Below are 22,916 nucleotides of genomic sequence, written 5' to 3'. Positions count from 1 at the left end.
GGCCGCTCATAGCGGCCGTTTACCACGTGATTGCTCCGTCAAATGACGGAGTGATCACTTGGAAACAAACCGGCGTCATGTTATGACGCCTGTTCCTCCCTCCCCTTTCTGTACCGATCGGTACAGCGGAGGGGAAAGAGATCGGTGTCAGCAGCGATGTGGGCTGCATCTGCAGTGCCCACATCGCTCCTCACCGAATTTAACTCCTCAATTCCCTGCCAATACTCTGCAATACCAGTGCATACTCTGCAGTACCCTGCCATTACTCTGCAGTACCCCGCCATTACTCTGCAGTACCCCGCCATTACTCTGCAGTACCCCGCCATTACTCTGCAGTGCAGTACCCCGCCATTACTCTGCAGTGCAGTACCCTGCCATTACTCTGCAGTACCCCGCCATTACTCTGCAGTGCAGTACCCCGCCATTACTCTGCAGTACCCCGCCATTACTCTGCAGTGCAGTACCCCGCCATTACTCTGCAGTGCAGTACCCTGCCATTACTCTGCAGTACCCCGCCATTACTCTGCAGTACCCCGCCATTACTCTGCAGTGCAGTACCCCGCCATTACTCTGCAGTGAAGTACCCCGCCATTACTCTACAGTGCAGTACCCTGCCATTACTCTGCAGTGCAGTACCCTGCCATTACTCTGCAGTGCAGTACCCTGCCATTACTCTGCAGTACCCTGCCATTACTCTTCAGTACCCCCCATTACTCTGCAGTAACCCCCATTACTCTGCAGTACCCCCCAATACTCTGCAGTACCCTGCCATTACTCTGCAGTACCCCCCAATACTCTGCAGTACCCGCCATTACTCTGCAGTACCCCCAATACTCTGCAGAACCCTGCTATTACTCTGTAGTACCCCGCCAATACCCCGCCAATACTCTGTAATACCCTGCCATAAATTGCCATACCCAGCCATACTCAGAGATACCCAGCCATACTCGGTGATACCCTGAAGTACCCAGCCATAGACGCCCCCCACCCCTCACCGCCCTCTGGTGCTTCTACCAACTCGCCAGTACGATCAAAGCCAGAATCTTTTTTCTAATTTTTTATTTCAGGCTTCCCAGCCTAGAGGTGAGATGTGGGGTCATATTGACCCCCCAGATTTCACTGTAAAGAGGACCTGTCATCCCATATTCCTATTACAAGGGATGTTTACATTTCTTGTAATAGGAATAAAAGTGATCAAAAATATATTTTTGGGAAAAAAAATGTCAAACTAAAATAAAGTAAAATGAACAATAAAAAAATAAAATAAAAATTAAAGCGCCCATGTCCCCATGTGCTCGCATGTGCCACACATGTGAGGTATCGCCGAGAATGTTAGAGCGAGAGCAATAATTCTAGTCCTAGACCTCCTCTGCAACTCAAAACATGTAACCAGTAAAAAAATATTTAAAGCGTCGCCTATGGGGATTTTTTAAGTAGCGACGTTTGGCGCCATTCCACGGGCATGTGCAATTTTGAAGAGTGACATGTTTGATATCTATTTACTCAGCATAACTTCATCTTTCACTTTATGCAAACATTGGGCTAACAAGTGGTTAATAATAGAGCTAGTCTGCGTGCTCTGTACCCAGTACATACCGCTATAATATAGGGCAGGCCCCTACTTTCAAACATCCAACTTACAAACATCTCCTACTTGCAAACGCAAGGAGACAGCAGCAAGTGAGATGAAAAAAGATGGACGACAAAACAAAATTATACAGGGGTGATAACCCTTCACTATGTTTTCCAAAAAGCTTAAAGATATTTTTTTTGACTGGAGCTACACTTTAAAAATGTACCGGTTGAAAATGACAAACAGATTCAACTTAACACAACAAACCTACACAGTCCCTGTCTTGTTTGCACCGCCTGTATACTGCTGTTCTGAGTATATAGGGCCTGGGGGCCACACGCATTTCCTTTTTTTAATATGGGTACGGGGTTCCCCTTAATATGTGTACAAGACCCAAATAGGCTGGTAATGGGCAGGGAGGGCTACCCATGCCATTTTTCTGAATGATTTTCAACCATATTGCAGGAACCAGATATAACATTAAAACCGCAAGCAGTTTTAAATGGTGTTATTTCCGTTTAATGTCATTTTGTGCAGGGACTGTTCTAAACACGGGAAACACGTGACACTTCACAGGCATACTATAGACACCCCCCAGGCACCATATTTAAAGGAATATTTCACTTTTTTTTTTTCACTTTAATCGTCATTAAAATCACTGCTCCCGCCAAAACGGTAGTTTTTAAAACTTTTTTTTGCAGTGACCCATGTCCCCTGAGGCAGGAGGCAGGTCGCCAAACCCTTTTTAGCACACTATCTTGCATATTAGCCGTTAAAATTAGCACTTTCCAATTCGAACGTTCGAGTCCCATAGACTTCAATGGGGTTCTAACGTTCGTACCGAACGCGGGGGTCGTTCGCAAGTTCTGGTGCGAACCGAACCGGGGGGTGTTCGGCTCATCCCTAGTTAAGAACTAAGATCCTTCGTTGGGGTCATAATTCCAAGGTGGCAGGTTATAGCGGGGGCCCTCCAATCTTTCTTCCTTATCAGCTGCTACTACTGGTGGTCTACTCTTCGTTCTGATGTTAAAAACTGGGTTAAGGCTTGTCACTAGTCCCCCCCCCCACTTTTGTTCCTCTTCCTGGTCTCCCTTCTGCTCCTGCCTTGGTTTCCATTTTTGTTTGAGAGATTTTCCGCCTCCATGGTGTTCCTTCCTATGTTACATACATAGTTACTTAGTTACATAGTAGGTGAGGTTGAAAAAAGACACAAGTCCATCAAGTCCAACCTATGTGTGTGATCATATGTCAGTATTATATTTCATATCCCTGTATCTTGTGGTTGTTCTGGTGCTTATCTAATAGTTTTTTCTCTAAACTATCGATGCTCCCAGCTGAAACCACCACCTGTGCAAGGGAATTCCACATCCTTGATGCTCTTACAGTAAAGAACCCTCTACGCAGTCTAAGGTTAAACCTCTGTTCTTCTAATCTTAATGAGTGGCTATGTGTCTTATTAGACTCCCTTCCACTGAAAAGTTTTATCACTATTGTGGAGTCACCAGTATGGTATTTCTAAATCAAAGTCATATCCCCTCTCAAGCGTGTAACCTTTCTTCATAACTAATAACCTCCAGTCCCTTTATTAGCTTTGTTGCCCTTCTCTGTACTCGCTCCATTTCCAGTAATCCTTCCTGAGGACTGGTGCCCAGAACTGCACAGTATACTCCAAGTGAGGCCAGAAAAGAGTCTTCTAGAGTCGAACAATTATCACTTTATCTCTTGAGTTCATCCCCGTTTTAATGCATGCCAATATTCTGTGTGCTTTGTTAGCAGGAGCTTGGCATTGCATGCCATTGCTGAGCCTATCATTTACAGGTCCATTTCCATCCTTGATTCCCCTAGAGGTTCTCCCCCAGTGAGTAGATTGCATTCATATTTTTGCAACCCAAATGCATTCTTTTACATTTTTCCACATTAAACCTCATTTGCCATGTAGTTGCCCACCCCATTCATTTGTTCAGATCTTCTTGCAAGGTTTCCACATCTTGCAGAGAAGTTATTGCTCTGCTTAGCTTAGTATTGTCCACAAATACAGAAATCAAACTGTTTACCCTCTCCTCCAGGTCGTTTATGAATAAATTAAATAGGATTTTTCCCAGCACAGAACCCTGGGGGACCCCACTACCTACCTCTGACCATTCCGACTACTCCCCATTTATCACCACCCTCTGAACTCGCCTTTGTAGCCAGTTTTCAATCCATGTACTCACCCTATGGTCCATGCCAATGGACCTTACTTTGTACAGTAAATGTTTATGGGGAACTGTGTCAAATGCTTTGCAAAATCCAGATACACCCCGTCTATGGACCTCCCTTATCTAGATGGCAGCTCATCTCCTTATAGAATGTTAATATATTGGTTTGGCAAGAAAGTTTCTTCAAGAATCCATGCTGATTACTGCTAACGATACAGTTTTCATGACTAAAATCTTGTATCTAGTCCCTTATCATCTCCTCCATGAACTTACATACGATTGATGTTAGGCATACTGGTCAGTAAATATTGGTGCTACATTGGCTTTTCTCCAATAAGCTGGTACCATTCCAGTCAATAGACTGTAATTAGGAACAATGGTCTGGCAATTACTTGACTGAGTTCCCTAAGGACCCTCCGATGCAAGCCATCTATCTGGTCCTGGTGACTTATTAATGTTAAGTTTTCCAAGTCTATTTCTAATTCTGTCCTCTGTTAGCCATGAGGGTGCTTCCTGTGATGTGTCATGAGGATAAACACTGCAGTTTTGGTTACTATAGCTCCCCGACTCCCTTGTGAAGACTGATAATAAGAACAAATTCAGTTCCTTCACCATCCACCCTGTCCTTTGTAACCTAATTTCCTTCCTCGTTCTTTATGGGGACAATATGGTCTGTCCTCCCTTTTTTACTGTTTATATACTTAAAGAATTTCTTGTTTTGTTTTTGTTCTTCTCCACTATGTGTCTTTCGTATTCTATCTTAGCCGCCCTAATTGCACCCTTACATTTCTTGCTGCATTCTTTGTAAAGTCTGAATGCTGATGATGATCCCTCAGCCTTGTATTTTTTGAAGGCCTTCTCCTTTGCCTTTATATGCATTTTTACATAGGAGTTAAGCCAGCCAGAACTTTTGTTCACTCTTTTAAATGTATTTCCCAATGGGATGCACTGGCTAATGCCCTTATTTAATGTCCTTTTAAAGCAAACCCATCTCTCCTCCATGTTCTTTTTTCCTAAGATTTTATCTTCTAGCAAGGTTCCTAGTTCAGGGAAGTTTGCTTTTTTGAAATTCAATGTCTTTGTATTCACCTTTTTTCCTATTTGTGTGATTTATACTGAAGCCAATTGGCCTGTGATTGTTTTTTTCCTAAATTGTCCCTTATTTCCACATCCCTGATCAGTTCTGTGTTGTTGGTAATCAGTAGGTCTAGTAACACTTTGTTGTTTAAGTACAGTATATTTTTTTTATCCCAATCTCTTATTTCAGAAAATCTCCAGAATATCAATATAACCATGAAAACAAAACAAAAAAAAAACAACCCCCCAAAAATCACCAACACCCCCCTCCCCCACCCAGCCCAGACAACCTCTACACCTCTATCAATCCTCCCATGCAGTTTAAGGCATCATATCCAGCCATTATTTGCCTATTCATTTCCTCGTTGTTCATTCTATAAAATTCTAAGAGGGGCCAAGGACAATAAAGCCAGTCCTGGGGCTGTTAGCCAAGGTCCCCACAGTTTAACTAATGTATCTGTTGTACCCGTATTCTGATAAACCTGTTGTTCCATTAGTATTGAATCATTTGCCTGAGAGCACCATTCCTCAAATAATGGTATACTGGGGGACATCCATTTTTTGGCAATTAGCTTGCAGGCTATAAACAGTAATCTTCCAATTGGTATTAAAGTTTCTCTTGGGTATAACTCTTCATTAAAATAACCCAGAAAACAGGTCTTAGGATCCATTTCAATATGAGTACTATAGGCTCCATTAATTGTGGTCACCACCTCTTGCCAATATCTGACCAATTTGGGGCACTTCCACAAGTCCGCTGGGAATTGCTTACACTGTGGGAAATCTGGGGTTTCCCTCCGCATCCACTTATATAGCTTTTCCAGGGTCCTATATGTCCTATATATATAATAAACAACTGGGATAAGCATTGTGTAAATGATACAGATACCAATGGAACCTTCTTCAGAATAATTTGCTACTCCTCCTCTGATATGACTCCCAGATCTATCTCCCAACCCTATCTAAAATATCTTGATACTTCATCATAAGTTGACTATAGACCATTGAAATCAGACCTTTTTATCTCATAGCCCCTGCCAATAAGGATAACATTGGCATAGATCTTATATTCATCCCGACACTTCAAAACTGTGAATGGACCGCATATCATAATTGTAATTATTTATAAAAATTATTCCGGGGCAATTGGTAAAACTCCTGTAACTCCTGAAAAAGCCACATAACATTTTGAGCATAAAGCTGGGAAATATATTGTATTCTTTTAGAATGCCAACGCTCAAACCCCTCCAATTTACAAAGTTCTTCATAGTGCCTGTTCCCCCATAATGGTGAAAATTCTGACACCCCTTCATATTTCATTATGCGTCTCATTTCCTGGCATACTTTGTTCATAATTACCATTGTTGGGCTAAAGTGAGCATGTCAAATGATCCTGATTCTAGCTGGGCTATAAGATTATAATGCAGTCTGTGGCTCAGACGCACAGCCTGTATAAGATCTCTTCAATCTATTGTCCCCCACCCCGCAAAATACTGCATTTGGGAAGCTATAAAGTAAATTCTTGGCTGTGGCACCGCTAGACCCCCCTCTTCCTTAGCACGCTGAAGGGCAGAGCGTTTGATCCTAGCGCATTTTCCTTTCCACAATAACTTTCGCAACAAAAAATCTGTTTTCTTAAACCATTTCAAAGGAATGCTTGTAGGTATGTGTAAGACATAGTAATTGGGGTGCCCAAATCATTTTTTTAAGATTTGCTTGGCCCACCACTGATAAAGGCAACTTAGGTAGACCAAGCTAGACTCTTTTGTTTAAATTTATCCAAAATGGGAGTCAGATTATATTGTAAATAATCTTTCACCCTTGGATATATCCATATTATTAAATATTTAAAGGATGACACAACTTTAATTTGCTGAGTCTCACAAGGTATATTCAAATTAGATTAATCTAAAGGAAACAGGACAGATTTGTCCCAATTGATAAGCAAGCCTGAAAATGAACCAAAGGTTTTTTATAAGGGTCTTTAGTGAAATCAAGGAATTATCTGTGTCTACGAGAAACATCAGAGCATCACCTGCATATAGAGAAATGTTCTGTACTCCTCTAATAAACCTACAGATGTCCTCAGACTGTCAAACGGCCTCAGCTAGCGGTTCTACAGACAATGCAAATAGCAATGGGGACAAGGGGCACCCCTGCCGAGTGCCCCTTGATAACAAAAAAAAAAATTCTGTCACTAAACCATTAATTTGCATACAAGCCCTTGGAGCAGAAAATAGTGACTTAACCCAGTGCAAAAAATCCATCTCCCAGACCAAACCTGTCCAGAACCTCCCACAAGTACAGTGGTGTGAAAAAGTGTTTGCCCCCTTCCTCATTTCCTGTTCCTTTGCATGTTTGTCACACTTAAGTGTTTTGGAACATCAAACCAATTTAAACAATAGTCAAGGACAACACAAGTAAACACAATATGCAATTTGTAAATGAAGGTGTTTATTATTAAAGGTGAAAAAAAATCCAAACCATCATGGCCCTGTGTGAAAAAGTGATTGCCCCCTAAACCTAATAACTGGTTGGGCCACCCTTAGCAGCAACAACTGCAACCAAGCGTTTGCGATAACGTGCAATGAGGCTTTTACAGCGTCCTGGAGGAATTTTGGCCCACTCATCTTTGCAGAATTGTCCTAATTCAGTTACATTAGAGGGTTTTCGAGCATGAACGGCCTTTTTAAGGTCATACCACAACATCTCAATAGGATTCAGGTCAGGACTTTGGCTAGGCCACTCCAAAGTCTTCATTTTGTTTTTCTTCAGCCATTCGGTGGTGGACTTGCTGGTGTGTTTAGGATCATTGTCCTGCTGCAGAACCCAAGTTCGTTTCAGCTTGAGTGCACAAACAGATGGTCAGACATTCTCCTTCAGGATCTCTTGGTAGACAGCAGAATTCATAGTTCCTTTTATCATTATTTGTCTTCCAGGTCCTGAAGCAGCAAAACAGCCCCAGACCATCACACTACCACCACCATATTTTACTGTTGGTATAATGTTCTTTTTATGAAATGCAGTGTTCCTTCTACGCCAGATATACTTGGACACACACCTTCCAAAGAGTTCCACTTTTGTCTCATCGGTCCACAGAATGTTGTCCCAAAAGTCTTGGGGATCATCAAGATGTGTTGTGGAGAAATTGAGACGAGCTTTGATGTTCTTTTTGCTCAGCAGTGGTTTTCTCCTTGGAACTCTGCCATGCAGGCCATTTTTGCCCAGTCTTTTCCTGATGGTGGAGGCATGAACGCTGACCTTAACTGAGGCAAGTGAGGCCTGCAGTTCCTTGGACGTTGTTGTGGGGTCTTTTGTGACCTCTTGGATGAGTCGTCGCTGCGCTCTTGGGGTAATTTTGGGCGGCCGGCCACTCCTGGGAAGGTTCACCACTGTTCCATATCTTCGCCATTTGTGGATAATGGCTCTCAATGTGGTTCGCTGGATTCCCAAAGCTTTGGAAATGGCTTTATAACCCTTTCCAGACTGATAGATCTCAATTACTTTCTTTCTCAATTGTTCCTGAATTTCTTTGGGTCTCGGCATGATGTGTAGCTTTTAAGGATCTTCTGGTGGACCTTACTGTGTCAAGCAGCTCCTATTTAAGTGATGCCTTGATTGTGAACAGGTGTGGCAATAATCAGGCCTGGGTGTGGCTAGAGAAATTGAACTCAGGTGTGGACAACCACAGTTATAGTATGTTTTAACAAGGGGGGCAATCACTTTTTCACACAGGGCCATGATGGTTTGGATTTTTTTTCACCTTTAATAATAAACACCTTCATTTACAAATTGCATTTTGTGTTTACTTGTGTTGTCCTTGACTATTGTTTAAATTGGTTTGATGTTCCTGTTGAATGCCTTTGCAGCGTTGAGTGACAGAATAGCTGTCTTCCCCAAGTTATCTGATGGTAACTGCATGTGTTAAAAAAGTATCCTTAAATTGATCGCTGTAGACCTAGTATGTATGAAACCAGACTGATCTGGGTAGATCAATCCCTGCACAACCTTGCCCAATCTAATTGCCGAAATCCTTGCCAGAATCCTAACATCCAAATTTAACAATAATATCGGGCGGTAAGATTCCGGAACCAGAAGATCTTTATCTGGTTTTGGCAATACAATGATGCAGACATTGTTCATAGAGTCTGGAAGTTTGAAAGAGTCCCAAGCCTGGTTGAGTACCTTCAATAGACATGGCAGCAAGACATCCCCATATCCCGTCTAGACCTGGAGCTTTGTTATTTGGAGAATCTGCCACTGCCCTTCCTAACTCCCCCAGAGTCAGAGAGGCATTAATCTCCCCTCTCGCCATAGCAGAGAGAGAAGGCAGTTTTAAGGGGTCTAAACATTCCTTAAGGTGTGGCGTGGGGTAATCAACTTTACTCTGGTACAAGTCACTATAAAAGGAGCTCATAATTGCATTTTGATCATGTGTGACCTTGCCCCTCCTACTGTGCAAATAGCAGAAATAAAATTTGTATTTACTTGAGAGTTTGCTACTACCACTAGCATGTGAGGCGGTCTCTCACCCTCCTCAAAACCACAACATCTGGAGAGAAAACAACTATAATCAGCCTTATCCAAGGTTGTTCATCTATATACTAATTGTACATCCTTCCAGGCACAGCGGTTAGAGGGGGTAGAATCCTGTATATCCTGAGCTTCCTTTTGCTGTACCTCAGCTGCTAATGAAGACTCCCATTCTAAGTTAGATTTTTGTATGACCGCTTATTGCCTTCAATAGGACACCCCTTAGAAAGACTTTCATGGTATCCCAAACCACCTGAAGTGAAGCAGACTTCTCATTAATTCAGAAAAACTAAATGTATTATTTATTTATTTAACTCGTTGATTCTCCCTCTCTCTCCTCTACTCTTTTGTCCAAAAAAAGCAGGGACACACTAGTTAGGCTTAATCCTAGGTTTTATTTTTTTCTAAGACAACTAAAATGAGGGAGTGATCTGATAAGCCCCATGTCATATATTGTATGTTAGATACCCATGGAAGAACCGAGTCCATGCCCAGCGTCAAGTCTTTTCTTGATAAAGTCTGATAAGTACTAGAACAGCATGAGTAGGCATATAACAATGGGTTTTTAAGGCACCATATGTTCTGTAGACCCAGTTCTCTACAATACCTATAAAAGGGAATATCCACTTGAGGACCTGATGGATAACTATCTCTACTAGGGTTGAAATCCCCCACAATCAACAGTGACATCCCCAGATTACCTACCAAGAATAAGCCTACTTGACATATTACCTCACTATTAAAAGGTGGAGGGATATATAGAGACCTCAACATGAATTGTGTAGAGAATATTTTACAGACTAATAAAATAAATCTACCCTGCAAATCCAGCAAAGTTTTCCTGCAGGAAAACTGTAATTTAGAGGAAATTAATATGCTTGTACCTCTAGTAGATGTAGAATATACAGCATGATACTGAGTAGGGTACATTTTATTCTGCAACAAAGTAACAGTATCCTGAGTTAAATGCGTTTCCTGCAGGCAGACTATCGATGGTGCATATTGACTCAGAGTATCAAATATAGCCAGTTTCTTAATGTGATCCTTAATTCCTCTTATAGTCCATGATAATATTGAGATTTCAGTATCCACCCTTCACTTTATATATATATATATATATATATATATATATATATATATATATATATATATAGTCTAATATTAGTAGTGAGCCTATAGATTTGTATATAGATATCCACCATCCCCTTGCAAGGCTAAAAGAATACATAATAACTAAAAACAAAAGAAAGTTTGGACATTTATCCATACAAATATTAGGAGATTAAAAAGAGTAGGGCCGTTGGTATATAAACTGTTGGAGAGGTAAGAGTGAGAGAAAAAAACAAAACAAAAACCCATACAACAAATGAACACAAAAAAAACAAAAAACACGTGCATCCACAAACAATGAATGCCAGACATTTAACCGCAGGAAGATGTAAGGGGAAGAAAAAATAAATACAGTTTATCCAGGCTTGCAAATGGGTTTATAGCCCATAATAATAAAGAGGCTTTGTTTCTGGTTGGTGCATCTACCATCTAACCCATGAAATTGTTCTGCAAGACATTTAGGAACTGGCGAGCCTTAGATGAATGCGCAGTTCCTTCCGCCCAATCTATGTCTGGATAATTAAACTCCCCCATTATAATGACACTTCCCATCCTTGCTGTTAATCCAAATTGTGATAGGTCCATCTCCCCCTCCTCCCTCAGGTTAAGGGTCCTATAGCTTACATGTTGTTTCGGACAAGGGTTTACTTCTCGCTTTTGGTGAGCCTTTTGCAAATCCCTCAACATTATCTTGGATTTTACCTCTTCTTACCATCCTCAATCCAATGGTCAGATAGGATAGTTAATCAGGAGTTAGAGGTCTTTCTCTGTACCTTGGTCTCGGCTCATCAGGATGACTGGGCATCACTACTCCCGTGGGTAGAGTTCTCGCACAATAATCATGTTAATGTCAGTTCTCAGAAGACACCCTTTGCCACAGTTTTTGGAAGACATCTTCAGCTCCCTCTCCCTATGACCTGTTCCCCCGACATCCCAGCTTTGGCTACCATTCAGGAATCATTCATTTCTATGTGGGTTGACGTTCATGATTCTATCCAGACCGCTGCCAACAAATTCAAGGGTTTTGCTGACCGTCGCAGGTGTAAGCCGCCTCCTCTAAATCCAGGAGACAAAGTCTGACTTTCCACCAGAAATATTAAACTCTGGCTTCCTTCTCTGAAATTTGCCCTGAGATTCATTGGTCCTTACAATATAATTTCAAAGCTGAATCCTTTTTGATTTAAACTCCAGATACCTAAAAGCCTCAGGATCTCAAACTCCTTTCATGTATCCCTTCTGAAACCTTTCGTTCTCAATAAGTTCTCCTGTCCTCTCCCTATCTTGTCTCCAGTCTCTGAGAATGATCAAGAGTACGAGGTAAGTCAAATTTTGGATTCTGGCTTTAGTAAAGGTGTTCTTTAACATCTCATGGATTGGAAAGATCTTGGTCCTGAAGAGAGGTCTTGGATTCCTGCACCTGAAATCTTCATGCCTCTTCTTGTGAAGACGTTCCATTTGAAGTTCCCCTCCAAGCCTGATCCACAGCGGGGGAGGGGGGCCTCATAAGAGGGGGGTACTGTCATGAATCTGTAGTAATACTTTCATTCCCTGTCTGTCTGCTTACGTCTGGTCTGTGTATCAGCCTTAGGGCCTGCACTCTCACACCTGCATAGTTTAGTACTCTTCCCTCAGCGTGGCTGCACCCTAGACTCCACAGGATACACTATTTAACACCATGCTGTCCAAGCCTGCCTTGCCTGAGCAATATTGTGTGTTTGACTTTCTGCGTGTTTCTTGCCATGTGCTCTATGTCTGATTCTGAAAACCGACCTTGGCTTGTTCTTGACCATCCCTGTCTGCTTCTTACCCTGACCTTTGACGTGTTCTTTGACTATCCCTGTCTGCTCGTTGCCCCAACCTTTTGGACAATCTCCTGACTATCCCTTGTTGTCCCGGTCTGCTGCTTCCTCTCTATCCTTCAGTAGCCTACTGTGAGGGTGAGCAGGGAGATCCTGGGGGCTGTGACCTGGAGCCAGTGGCAGTGAAGTCCATCCCCACCACTAGGGGTCCTGGTGAACACCTGCTGGCTCTTAGACTCCGCGCCCTGGGGAATCTCATGCTCTAGCTCCCTGTGTGATCCGTATTGGTGCTCAAGAGGACCTGCTTTCCTGAACCACCCAAAGCCTAACCCGCAGCAGTCAAGCGTAGAGTCCACTGCCTTAGTGGTGCACTCCTAGCCCCAACGATGTGCATCTGTCCCCTGGCCTCAAGTGATCTGACATATTAACAACAACAACAACTTTAACAATATTAACAAAAAGCATATTTCATTGATCTGACTATGATAAATAAAATAAGGATACAATTTGATTTGCTACTATAGGCACTGTACACATCATTAATGCCTTGTTAAGTAAATATGTGCTACATACAGAATGCATGGGTGAGAGGTGAGCTATGTACCAAGTACAGGTTTGAGGGGTGCACTACATACAGGGCTGAGGGATGTGCTGTGTACTCCCAAGTTCTCCACCAGTCCAGAGCTCACCCCCTTCCCCATTCCAGTACAGAGCTCTCTTCCCCACACATCCTCTGAAAGAGTGGGGCTGCTGCAAAAAAGCAGCTACAACTTACCTGCCCCCACCAGTAGTCTGCATTGATGAGAAGGAGCTTCTGCTGTGGAGCTGGCAGGATCCTCTTCTCCTCCCGATCCCCCTCCTTAAAGGCACCTTTATTTGAGCACACAGTGTGCACTGGGCCATAGGCTCGCCCCTCCTCTGAACTGAGCGGTCCGGACCTAACCCACCCCTCCACCCGAGAAAATGGAAAAGGGGATTTGGACTTTGAGTAAGGCATATGATACACAGACTAAATCATATTTATTGACATGGACATAAGGCATATCACAATATACATTCAAACAATTCATTGTTTCATAATATATACAAAAAAAGCATTAAAAATGATTAATAATTCATGTATATACATATAGATCCCACTGAGCACATCATTTTTTTTTTAAATATAATTTTTATGGAACAATTTTTAATCTACAGAGCAAGATATACTGTTGTACAGAGTTCACAAAGTAAAGTAAACAATATCATGTTGTACATACATCTACTGTTGTAATGTCTAGCAGTCAACTAGTATTTAATTGAGAAAGTGTGATTACAGTCACAAGTTTTACATGGACACAGAAATGATGCAAAATAACTTGTCTTTACATCACTTGTTTAGTAACCAAGGTATCAAAACTGTATTCAATAAATGGTATCACGCAATTTGTCTAGTGTTAATCCAAGGCTTCCATTGGGCATAGAAACGGGTGGCTTTCCCTTCAATGTTAGCCATAATCTGCTCATACTTAAAGGCTTCATCTACTTTCCGTATAACTTCGCTAATGTTTGGGGAATCAGAGGATTTCCATTTATTAGCAATTGTCAGCCTTGCCGCCATTAATATCTGGACTACCATCAATCTAAGAGAAGGAGGGTATTGGTCAACATGAATGCTCAAAATGGCCATTTCTGGGTTTCCCGCTTTCATAATGCCAGTAGTTTTGGCTATTAGTTTAAATACGTTGCTCCAAAAACTTCTCAGGCTGGGGCATTCCCATATCATGTGGAGTAGAGTGCCTATGTTTCCACAACCATGCCAACATTCATTTGAACCATCTTTTGAAAAATTTTCTGTAATGAAAGGAGTGTAGTACCACCTAAGGAGTAGTTTCTGGGTTGATTCCCAGTAATTCATGGATCTAATATAGCAATAATGGCTTTTTTCCATTGATCCTCTGTGAAGGATAGAGATAGATCTTTTTCCCATTTTTGAAATGGACCCATTTTAATGAAGACATTTTTCTGGTTTAGTAGGCTGTAGAAAAGAGAGATACCCTTAATAAGTTTTGTCGTGCCTGTCCAGAATGCCCAAGCCTGATGTGGAATTGCAATCGGTGTCAAAGGGTGTAACTTTAAAAAGGATGCTATTCTCATATACATAAATCTATCACACATGGGAAGTGAGTATTTTTGCACCAGTTCTTTAAAGGGGATGATCTTGCCTTGCCTTAGTAGATCTGTTACTAATGTGATTCGTTTTTGTTCCCATGACTCCAATGCCAAGTCGGTCACATATGTGCCTATAGCGGATAGGGGAATGGGAAGTTCAGTGAGAGTCCAGTGACAATTCACATTCTGGCAAAAATATCGCCAGGTATACATTACTAGTTGTATAATCGGATGATAGGACCTAAACTTTATGTCACTGAAAGAGTGCGCTAGTAGTATAGATCACAGGGAGTTAGGGCTTGTCCACAAACTTTCTATCTCTACCCACTTCTTAGATGTCTCTGGTTGGAACCAAAATTTCAATTGGTCCAATATGCTTGCCATGTAATAGTCACGCAGAATAGGTAGTCCCATTCCATCAATCTTTCTATCTCTGGACAGGGATGAACGGGAGCTTTCTGTCTGCCCATACAAATTTATTAAGTTGGGCTTGTATCATTGTAAAAAAAGATGCTGGGACAAAAATTGAGAGTACCCTGAAAAAATATAAAAGCCTAGGCAAAATTGTCATTTTATATGCCGCCAGTCTCCCCATCCACGATAGGTGGAACATTTTTAGTCTGTTCAATTCTTTTTGAAGGGAAGAAATGAGAGGAACATAATTTATTTTAAATAGGGAGGAGCTAGGTGTCGATATTTGGATACCCAAGTATTGAATGGGTTTAATTGCCCACGGATAGGGGAATTTAGAGGCCATGGAGGCTCGGTCTTTGTCTTCCACCTGTATAGCTAATATATTTGATTTAGAAGGGTACTTTGTAGTATGAAATACGGTTAAATTGTTGTAGCGTATTATGGACAGCTGGCAGGGAGATCTTGGGATTTGACAATGACAGAATTACATCGTCAGCATAAAATGTAATCGAATGGGCCTGTTTGGAGATTGGTATTCCAGAAATTTTGGGGTGTGATCTAATTTTTTCGGCGAGGGGCTCCATTAAAAGGGCAAATATTAAGGGTGATAATGGGCACCCTTGCCGTGTCCCATTTGTAATGTTGAAACTGTCAGAAAACATACCTTCTGTATAAACCATTGCAGAGGGGTTGGTGTATAATGCAGAAATGGCTGAGAATATTTTGCCCGTTATACCAAATTTATGTAGAACTTGTCTTAAGTATCCCCAATGGATCCTATCAAAGGCCTTCTCTGCATCTAACAAGAGAAGCAGAGAAGGCGCCCCCGATGATTCCGCGGCATGGATCAAATTGAGGATACTTCTAGTAGCGTCTGGTGCTTGTCGGCCTGATACAAAGCCCACTTGATCCTGTTTAATCAAGGCCGGTAGAAGTTCTGACAATCTATTCGCTAGTATCTTCGCATAAATTTTTAAATCTACGTTTAATAGGGAGATAGGCCTAAAGTTCTGCGGTGAGTCTGGTGATTTTCACGGCTTAGGTAAAGTTACAATAGTGGCTGTTAACATTTCTGAAGGAAACAAGGTTTCCAAGGTGGCCTTTTCAAATGTGTTCAGTAAATAGGGGCTCAGTATGGGGCAAAATGCTCGATAATATTCAGATGAAAATCCATCCGGGCCAGAGGATTTGTTGAGTGGTAATGACATAATCGTTTTAGTGAGTTCGCTTAGCGAAATGGGGTCATTTAGAATTGTAAGTTGGCCTTGATTCACTTTGGGAAGGGAGATCGAAACTAGAAATTCCTGAATCAATTCCTGAGAGGGTTGTGGGATCAGGGCATCTTCCTTTTGTACAGAGAGCAATAATAGTCCCCACTGAGCAACATCATTTAACCTGATGATGTAAGCCAGTGACATTGAATATCATATGGTCCATAAGAAACAAAACAATCAGTAGACTATATTGTTAAAAAAAAGCTTGAAGCGTTTCATAGTTAATTACCACTTCCTCAGGAGCAGGACACAGAACATATATATATCAGTTAATGGATAAAAAGATGCGATAGTATAAGCAAAGGGCTGCTAACAATGTCCTTCCTGGGAACTGAGGTATGGAGACCCACAAGGAAGCTGGGCACTGAAACACAACCCCAGGGGAGAGAGGACTGCCACATTGTATCCAAAGATGGTGCAGAAAGAAACTAACCAAAAAAAAATTTGGTGTAGCCATACAGAACCATTTACCAAGCAGTAAATGGACATCAGTGGTGGGTTCTGTGATCTGATTTGCCTTTTCTGACCTCACCTAACAAGGAGGTCACTGGGGATCTGGTAAGCCTCCATCTTATAATTGGTGATTAGAGGTGACGGGTTCTACGTGGTCAAATTGAACGAGTTAAATTATCAAGTCACATTGTGTGTTTTATGCACAGGATTGTGTGTTTTTTATGCACAGGATTTTGTTGATTATTTTTTTCACATATATGGACACTTTATTTATAGATGAACTTTATTCACGTTGATCTTTTTCATTTTTATATGGACACTTTATTCAAAGATGAACTTTATTTATGCTGATTTCTTAATTGACATATTTATTTTTTCACTGCATATTTTCACAGATTTTGTGGTGTAGAGATTTGTTATTGAATTTCATATATTTGATTGATATTTTATTTTGTAGTATATCTGCATTTTTTTTTTTTTAGTCACTTCAATATCTGTTATTGAATTTTATATATTTGATTGATATTTTATTTTATTTTTGCAGTATATTTGCACTCTAATTTGAGCAGTCACTTTAATATTTATTATCATTTATAGTATAAGTGCTGCACTTTTTTCCTTTTTTACAGCTTTTTTGCCCAGTATCTGGGTTATGGTGTTCAGCTGCTTGTTTTATTTTAAGGCTTACTAAGCACAGATTTTCTCTATTTTTTTATTCAAAATTATATGCTGAAAGAGATAGAGATGTGAGGGTGGAGAAAGATTTATTATATGAGACTGGGGCATGTTTGGGCGTGGAGGATACAATTAGGTTGAGTGAGGATGTGCAGAAGAATGAAGTATGTTCCAGTATCTGCAGCCTTTCCCCCCTGACCCATCCTCCCTGCGACAGTGGCCAGGGGATCCTCTCCATGCATCCATTATCACAGTTTGGAAATAACATGGCTGTGTGGGACTTACTGATGAAGTCCACACCCCTCGAACATAACACATATAGGAGGGCAGAGCCTGGAGCGTGAGTCATCTTGTGGCCATCTCTATCTGTGATAAATGTTTAACACATGCGAGATACAGCTAGCATGGCTTAAGTGCTTATTATTGTCAGTAGATTTTTATGTTTTTTAAGCCCAATAAATATTTGATACAGGGAGCACTAGATTGGCTATAGTTTATTCCCATCTCTACATGTACATCGGCTTACCTGGAAGCTGACACTGAGCTTGAGGAGATTGGGAGGATTCCCATCATTCTGTCCCTTAAAGGGGACCACTGCTTGTTGTGGTGTGACTGGTAATGCAGAAGTCATGACACTAAGGTGAGCAGCAAGTGGAGCACGAGTGGTGGCAGACACTGAACACTGAATATTGCAATAATTTTCACTTGGTGGTGGATCATCTATCATTATAAACGGACTATTATTATTTTAGTTTTTTTATATTATCACATCATATTTAGATTATTTCCATTATTTTGTTATATGGAGATTGCTGCATATTTATTTGCTTATTAGCACACTGTTTATGTTTACTATAGTGTGAGATTTTATTCACGGATTTATTAGAGGTTGCGCTACACTGTATAGTTTTCTTTATATTACTTTGAAGTGTTGTGAAATCAATTTATTGAGGCAGTAGCAATCTTGAGAGTTGAGAGTGCATAAAGGGAGATTGCGCTGATTGTTTTTTTCTTTATCATCTGATATATATGACCCACATGAATGTAAGGTCAAAAACAGCACAAGTTCCCATTAAATGGAATCCTCTATCCTCTGTACTCATACTACCTGTACTCCTCTCCTCCAGATCACAGCATCAATTGAAAAATATAAATAAACACTGCATAGCGCTTCACCTTTACAAAACTTTTATTATCACCACGCATAAAACTGCACTTACTGTTTCCAGTGCATGCAGTGAACCCACATGTAAAAGCAACAATATCAAATACACTGCCGGTATTCAGCTCCGGCTGACTGTGTAAATACTACAATTACAAGTCTTGCCATGTGTGATGATGTCATCTAATAAACCCCTCCCCTACATGTTTTGTCACTGGCACACATGACTTCCTCAGGGAGATTGTGATTGGATGACATCCTACACCCTTTTCTAGGCCCAGCAGCAAGAACCATTTTGTTAATGCTGGCTCCATTGTACTGTAGCAGATTTACTTTCTTAAAAATGCCATTTTCCAATGGATATTTTTCAAGTGCTCTTCCTTCATCCTCCATATTTCTGAAGACCACTATAAAGGCTATTTACTGAAAGCAATTGCATTTTTTATGTTTATTTACCACTATTTAAAATCACAGTAAAAAAATTAAAACGAAATTACTGAGAGCAACCATGAGTAAATATCAAAATGATTCATATTAATATACTTTATGTCTACATGGTAAGAATTCTTAAAAAAAACTATCCTTTCATATATCAAATCTACTTAAAACTATGTCCACCATAAATCATTTTTTATTAATACCTAAAATACCCATACATATATTAAAGCTTTATTAAAGCTTTATTAAGTACCTGTTTAAAAATTGTTTAAAAATATTCAAAAAAGATCCCCACTGGGGGGGAGGGTGGGGGCGTGACCAGCGTGTGGACAAGATGGCTGCGTAAAAGCAGAGCTCCTCACACAGGACCGAACAATCCCCTGCCTGCCTGCTTTCCACCGGCTATTTCAGCACCGCTGTGCCAACATTCCCACTAGCCCCCCTGGAGTCATGGCACTTAAAAGAAAAGATTTACGGCTCCTACGGAAACTCACAGAATATATGTCATTAAGGCTTTTTCTTATTCACAACTTTGGCCATGGTATTACTGTAAAAAAGGACATTATAGATACCCAAGAGAATCAAATGCAAGATAACAAGCGGTTAAAAGACAAACTGGCGGATATAGAAGATAGGTCCCACCACAACAATATTAAGATATGCAGGATACCTGATTTGATACAACCCCATGACCTATTATCTTACGCATGTGGCCTGATCAAATCCTTGAGCAGACAAGCAGGACAAAACTCTGGATAGCCGCACACTGGAAAAAGACTTGAAATCCCATCTTTAATTGAAACAACGTGGGTCACATCAAAACAAGATCAACTATGAGTATACTATGAATAAGCACTGATTACGGTGCGAAACGCTTCAGTATTTTCCTGTACCCTGTTAGGGCCGGTTCACACAGCGAGGCGCGGCGAGGCGTCTCCGACTTGCCTCGCCGCGACCTGCGGGGACCTCAGCGGCGACTTGCAGAGGACTTCTGTATAGAAGTCAATGCAAGTCGCCCCCGAAGTCGCCCAGAAGTAGTACAGGAACCTTTTTTCTGAGTCGGAGCGACTCGAGTCGCTCCTCTCAGAACGGTTCCATTGTACAGAACGGGGGCGACTTGCGGGAGCGAGGCGAGGCGAGCCGTGTCGCCTCGCATTGCCTCGCTGTGTGAACCGGCCCTTATTCTTTTGCTGTGAATTTTTTTAACTTGTTTTGATGTGACCCACATTGTTTCAATTAAAGATGGGATTTCAAGTCTTTTTCCAGTGTGCGGCTATCCAGAGTTTTGTCCTGCTTGTCTGCTCATGGTGTGTGTAATGGTCAGCACCTGGGGCTCATCAATAGGAGACAGAGCTTCAGTCCTTAAGGATTACTTTGGAGCAGTGGTTCATCCTTTATGATCAAATCCTTACTGCCTGAGCTGAAGAATATTGAATTGGTCATCGACCGCATCTAAAGGCTCCCTAAACCATCCTTCTTACCTCTGCATTCCCCATAGATGTCATTCTCTGAATCCACTTCTATTATGTAAAGGAGCACTTTATGAAAAAAAATAAAGCACTGGGAGTTTTACCCAACCCATATGGTTAACTGCAAATCTTTTCAGATCTCTCCCAACACACACTAAGTTGCCACAGGGACCATAACACAATTACCAAGGCACTGATCACCACATCCAATATCAATGGATAGCACCAGCTAAAATGTCCATCACCAAAAATGGATCAAAACACACAGTGTCCTCAATCCAAGAAGGCCTACATCTTCTGCAAAGATGGTATATCATTCTCCACTCATCGGCTACCACACACGGATCAAAGTAATGAGGAAAATCAGCAGAAGCACCCATTGCCTCAATGTTCCCACAGACGCTACTCTCGCTAAACAGCAGCCATATGAATGCTTCCAACAAAGAGGTCCTGTGTGATGTGACCCTTCATTTGGTCTCAAAAGCTTTTACCCCATTTTTAACTTCCTTGGCACCGGTTGTGTGGATTTTCAGGACGTTTTTCTAGGCATCCGCCTAGGTTTCTTTTCCTTTTTTTTTCTTCTACCACCATATTTTGGAATTTTTCTACCACTATGCTGGATTATTGAACATACTCTCTGAATTTTCCTTGAGAGCGATTAGCTATAGCAACATATATTGCTTGTTTATACCATCTGGCGACCTCTGTACTTAGTACGGTCTACAACATTGTCAACAAAACCTTTGCAACCTCATTGAGCTCCATCACCAGCAAAAACCTTCCGCGAGGACTACCCCGTTCTCCTACAACTTTAACAAACCACATCCCTGTCTCTGACCTTCTACCACTATGGCCATAAACATTTTAAACATCAATGCCAAAGGTCTCAACCACACTGCAAAAAGATCTTCCTTATGGAAACTGGCGGAACAATCTAAATGCAATATCTTCTGCGTGCAAGAGACACATTTCTATGCATTCAACCAACCATGCTGCACAAACAAAAACTTCACCAACACCTTCACCACCTGCACACCAGCCAAAAAGAAAGGCATCCTTGTTGCCATTAAAAACCTGCTCGCTTTTCAGTGCCAGAACTGCATAGCCGACTAAGAATCCTCCTCAGTTCCATCAATGATGCCTTGAGACTCTAAACATCCCCTTTTCTGTCTCAGAAATAGACAAAGTCTTAGACGCCCAAACAACAAATCCCCAGGCACCATATGGGTTTGTGGGAGATTATTACAAACAATTCAAACCCAGCCATGATCATAACATTACCAAAACTAGGCAAATAGCCCAACATCCAACAACACTTTCATTCCATTTCCTTACTAAATCACAATATGAAGTTGTACGCTAAAGTCATCGCAAACAGATTAATAGAACTCCCCCCAACTCTTATCCATGCCAACAAGCCAGGCTTCACAAAAGTTCACCAAACTTCTGATGCTACCCAAAGGATGGTTAACATAATCCATTATGCTGAGGTCCATGGAGTGCCTTCTCTGGTTCTCCTTGATACATAGAGAGGACTGGATCCATGGTAGAGATCTGAGTGGAAGAGACATGAATGAGGATTCTAGGTGCACCCAGTCTTTGTTAGTCGCGTGGATATTCCAATCTATGATCCTTGTCAAATGTACTGCCTTGTGGTAGTTGGAGAGATCTGGGAGTCCTATGCCGACAAGATGTTTGGGCAAGGATAGTTGGTCATAGTTGATTCTGGGTCTGTGGGAACTCCAGAGGAATCTGGTGCACATGCTTCTATAAGATCTGAATAGAGTTTGGGGGAGGTGTATCGGCAATGCTTGTAGGGTATAAAGGATTCTCAGGAGTACGTTCATTTTTAGTATTGCGGCTCTACCAAACCAGGAAAATGTCGGTTTATCCCAAACGTTTCAGGTCAAGCGTGAGTTGTCGTATCAAGGCTAGGTAGTTCCATGCGTAAAGATCGTTTAGGTCCTTTGTAAGTTTTATACCTAGGTAGGTGATGTGTTCTTCCTGCCAGTGAAATGGGAAGTTGGCTTTGCAAAGGGTGACGTCATCTGGGGGAAGGGAAATATTGAGGGCATAGGACTTGGTGAAATTTATCTTGAGGTTGGATAATTGGTTGAAATTTCGAAATTCTTGCAGGAGGATCAGAATTGTTGTATGGGGTTGCGTTAGGAATAGTAGAATGTCATCAGCAAATGCAGCCAGTTTGTATTCCTTATCTTTAGTTTGGATACCTTTTATGTCAGGGTTTTGTCGTATACTATTCAAAAGTGGTTCTAAGGTGAGTATGAAGAGGATGGGGGATAAAGGGCATCTCTGTCTAGTTCCATTGCGTATGGGGAAGGCATTCGACAGGGTATTATTGACTCTGACTTTGGCTGTTGGATTGTGATAGAGTGATTGAATGAAAGTAGTTAATCTAGGTCCGAGGCCAATGGTTTGTAGGACAGCTTGCATGTAATCCCATGCCACCCTGTCGAATGCCTTCTCCGCATCCAGGGATAGGAAGAAACCCTTTTGTTTGGAGCTTGAGATGAGGTGATGTAGGTTAATGGCTTTAATGGTATTGTCCCTGGCTTCTCGGCCGGGGACA

This window comes from Lithobates pipiens, unplaced genomic scaffold (assembly GCF_037356315.1).
Source record: "Lithobates pipiens isolate NorthernLeopardFrog02 unplaced genomic scaffold, aLitPip1_a1.2 Scaffold_10, whole genome shotgun sequence".
In the NCBI taxonomy this organism is placed as follows: Eukaryota; Metazoa; Chordata; class Amphibia; order Anura; family Ranidae; genus Lithobates; species Lithobates pipiens.
Note: the sequence above shows the minus strand (reverse complement) of the source record.